The sequence below is a fragment of the Rhinoderma darwinii genome, chromosome 10 (assembly GCF_050947455.1).
Source record: "Rhinoderma darwinii isolate aRhiDar2 chromosome 10, aRhiDar2.hap1, whole genome shotgun sequence".
NCBI classification, from domain to species: domain Eukaryota; kingdom Metazoa; phylum Chordata; class Amphibia; order Anura; family Rhinodermatidae; genus Rhinoderma; species Rhinoderma darwinii.
The window spans coordinates 11,104,356-11,108,659 of NC_134696.1; the positions used below are offsets into that span (position 1 = coordinate 11,104,356).

General features: G+C 46.3%; 1 long non-coding RNA gene across 1 annotated transcript; it reads left to right on the forward strand.

Annotated features, from left to right (window-relative positions):
- Positions 1-1,772: 1,772 nt before the first annotated feature.
- Positions 1,773-3,830, forward strand: LOC142662429 (uncharacterized). Its single transcript, XR_012850944.1, has 3 exons — positions 1,773-2,271; positions 2,960-3,152; positions 3,435-3,830. It is a non-coding gene; the product is annotated as an uncharacterized LOC142662429 (long non-coding RNA).
- Positions 3,831-4,304: the final 474 nt, after the last annotated feature.

The following is a 4,304-nucleotide window of genomic DNA, read 5'->3' on the forward strand; positions in this document are numbered from 1 at the left end:
GGAGCCCTTATGGCTAAATCAGACGTCGAATCTGCGTTTCGGTTGTTACCCGTCTATCTGGACTGTTTTCATCTGTTGTTAGGTGGACGGCCTTTTTTTTTTATGACATGTGCCTCCCTATAAGCTGTTCTATCTCATGTTTTTACTTCAAGGTTTTTAGTTCCTTTTTGGAGTGGGTTTTGAAGGAAATTACGGGATGTACATCCACGACACACTACTTGGATGATTTCCTTTTCATGGGCCCCGCTTCGTCACCGTGTTGCCAGATATTCTTTCCGCAGTTTGGCCGCTCGTTTTGGCGTCCCCTTTCTGAAGGGAAAACCAAAGGCCCTACTACAGTGTTGTCTTTCCTGGGTATAGAGATTGACTCTTCAGAAATGGTGTTCCGATTACCGGCTGATAAAGTTATAAAGTTGCGTTCTCACTTGGCAGCAGCCATATTAGCTAAGAAATTACAGCTCCGAAAGGTCCAATCCCTTTTGGGCTTGTTGGTATTTGCCAGTAAAGTTATGCCTATGGGACACATTTTTTCAAGCCGCTTGTCCCTGTCCACGGATGGCGCCCAGTTACCTACCCATTATGTACGCATAACTGCTGCCCTTAGGAGCGATTTTCAAGTATGGTTAAATTTTATTGCCAATTACAATGGGCGCACGTGCTGGAGGTCACTTACCGTATCCAACCAGGAGATCCAGTTGTTCACAGATGCGGCGGGCGGTGCGGGCTTTGGAGCTATAATGGGCTCTTCCTGGTGTGTGGCCCCATGGCTCGTAGCATGGCGCGTTAGGGTTTGGTTCAAAAACGTAACGTTACTGGAACTGTTCCCCATCATAGTTGCTATAGAGTTGTGGGGTGAGAAGTTAGCAAATTCATCTATGGTGTTCTGGTCTGATAATGCCAGCGTGGTTCATGCCGTTAACCATTTAACTTCCTCCTCTGCGCCGGTTGTGGTTCTAATTAGACGTTTGGTTTTAAGATGCTTGCAGCACAATATTCACTTTAGGGCCCGTCATATTCCCGATGTTCAAAATAATGTAGCTGACGCCCTTTCACGTTTTAATTGGCAGGTTCGCTCTGCCCATGGCCAGCTGCCCGGATGCACTGTGGAGGATTCTGGATCTCAGCTGGTCCCACTCGTGAGGTCATCCCTTGAGCCATCTACCTGGGCTACATGCGGTAAGGCGTGGAATGAGTGGCTGGATGTTGTCGGTGTTCGTTCCCTGGGTCCCGATGAAGCTACCCTCCGGTTTTACGTATTGGAATATCTGACTAGGTTATGGAACCGCGGGGCCTCAGGGGTAGTTGCGCAGCGTTGCCTTTCAGGTCTGGCTTTTTTCATTAAATTGCGCGCATGGCCGGATGTCACCAAGTCATTTTTCATTGCGCAAGCATTAAAAGGGTGGAAGAAATCCACGGTTAGATGAGAAGCTAGACGCCCTGTTTCCTTCCCCATCCTCATAAAGTTGTTACAGGTCCTTAAGGACGTTTGTTCTTCCCATTTTGAAATATCCTTGTTTACAGCGGCCTTTGCTTTGGCTTTTTTTGCAGCGTTACGGATTTCGGAAATTGATTGCCATGTCGGCGGCCTGCCCGGGCGGTTTGTTAGCAAATGATGTGGCGTTATCCAGCTCTGGGGTTTGATTCCCCATACGGAAATCCAAGACAGACATATTCGGCAGAGGTTGTTGGGTATCTTTAAGGCCGGTTCCTGGGCCAGCCTGCTCTGTTTGGGCCGTCACGCTTTATACAGATGTTCGTGTGTCAGCTACCAAATTTTTCTCCCATGCCGATGGAAAACCGCTCACTAGGTTCCAGTTCACGGCAATATTTGGGTCAGCCTTAACCTGTGCTGGCTTTCCCCTCAAGGATTTCGGAACACATTCATTCCGCATTGGAGCCGCTACCACGGCCAGCGGTTTCGGCCTATCTGATGAGGATGTTCGGCGTATCGGGCGGTGGCGTTCAGATTGTTTCGCTGGTTATATCCGTCCGGATTTGATTTTGCATTAAGTTTATTTGTTTCTTTCTAGGTTCACGCCCGTGATATGGATCCTCGGGCATTCTTACGTCTTCTGGGTGGAACGGAGAGCGGCAATACGACCAGGAGGTCTCTCGCTGGGCTTACTGGGAGCCAATGTCCATTGGCGGGGTCTGCGAGGCCTGAGATGGCTGGATGTGTTGCCCGAGGTGGTGCCCATAAGCAGGCAACGAGTCGGTCCTACGGTACTGGTGATCCATGTTGGGGGAATTACCTATGTGCTGTTCATTTGGGTGAGCTTATAGCATTAATCCAGTCCGACCTGGAAAGGTTTACTTAGTTTTTCAACTAACTGGTTCTAGTTTGGTCGGAGGTCATTCCCAGGGCAGTGTGGCAAGGCGCCCGTGACGAAGCTGCAATTGAAAGGGGTAGGTGGCTGCTTAACACCAGGGTGTCCAGGTATGTCAGGGCTGGTGGAGGTGTTGTAATTAGGCAAAGGCAGTTGGAAGGTGATAATCGGTGCCTGCTGCTGCAGGATGGGGTGCACCTCACGGATATCGGATTGGATATCTTTTTATCTGGACTCCAGGATGGTATGGAGGAGGCTTTGTTTAGGTTGACCGGGGGTCGGAGGTGTGTGCAGTTAAGGATGCTCACCCTCCTCGTGGTGGTATTTGCATGGAAAAGGTACGACCTACATTCCCTGCCTCAGGCGGGCTGGCATACAGGTATATTAAAATGTGTCATGGTTTATGGTTATATTGATAACTATGCAAATAATAAATTAAATAAAGATGTGGCCGACCCTTCGTGTCAACCCACGTTTAAAAGTATATTGGTTGTTGTTCAAGTTATTTTAAATAAAGGTGTCATAATCCAACCTAGCGGCTTAGAAAAGGGTTAGCATGCACACAGTCTAACATTATTATTCATCTCTACAATCATGGGGTTTATAATGTGGATATGTGTTTCTTTTCTTAGAGTCTATCTATAACAATTACCCAAAAAAACTTCACCATCTCCAAGAGGGAGTAGAACCAGGACTCTGGAGTATAAAGAGGACCATCGTGGACGGTGATGTCAGACGGTTTCATCTGACCACACACCCCAATCCACAAATACACAAGATCCAGCCCTAATCTTCCATGTTGGACCTGACAAAAATAAAATAAGGGTGAGGTCAATGTGTTGTATGTCCTAAATCACATGTATATAGATGGCAGGTAGAGAATATCCAATCCAAACACTATTAAAAGGGGATCCCACCATAAATGTGAGGAAATAACCAGTCCACTACCCAATCTCTGCCCACTTGGACCTTGCTCAGACAATGATGACTACTACCACTGGGTTTAGCTGTTATGGTCACTACTGTCTCCATTATCATCTAAAAATGTTTTCGAAATATTAGTAGATTTTTCCTTATAGTTACAGGTTTACTTTCTCTTATTTCCAGTTTTATACAATGAGGTGGAATGGCGCGCCACAGCCAAGCAGATATCACATCCCAAACTGCAGAAGATCTAGAGATGGCGACCAAGTGCCAAGACATCCACCACCTCCAACCTTTCTCCCAAATATCATCTTACAACAAGGAGAAAGAGCTACAAGAACCGTTTATGACCAGCAGACTCTACAGCGAGGTGGAATGGCACGTCATAGCCGAGCAGGAACTTCTCTGGGAACATCCTAAACTGCTTAACTCCAGAGATGGCGACCAAGTGCCAAGATGTCAATCAGCTCCAACCTTTCTCCAAAAAAAAACATCTTACCACGGGGAGAAAGATCTACAAGAACCATTTATGACCAGCGGACTCTACAGCGAGGTGGAATGGCACGTCACAGCCGAGCAGGAACATCTCCCAACTGCAGAGGCTCCAGAAATACAACCAAGTGCCGAGACATCCACCACCTCCAACATTTCTCCAAAATATCATCTTACCACAAGGAAAGAGAAGCAGCGGACTGTTTACTATCCTCATGGTCCTTGTTTGTTGGCTTATAAAACGGTTTAGTAAAGTCATTTTCTACCACCTGAAACCTGTTTTTGTCTCATTACTGTCAATAATAATAATAATAATAATAATCCTGAGTCTTCCATAGATCTGTCCTCATGAACCTGGAGGAATAAGTTGTCAATGTTTTTGTAGTAAAATTCGGATTTATGAAAAAAATAAATATATTTTTTACACTATAAGACGTACATTTTATCAATAAAAAAATCTTGCTACAAAATGTATACACTTGATAGTCCGGACTCAGGGGAGCCTGGCGGCCCCTTATTAACCCCTCTGCTTCCTGTCAGCGGCCAGACACACCACTAGAG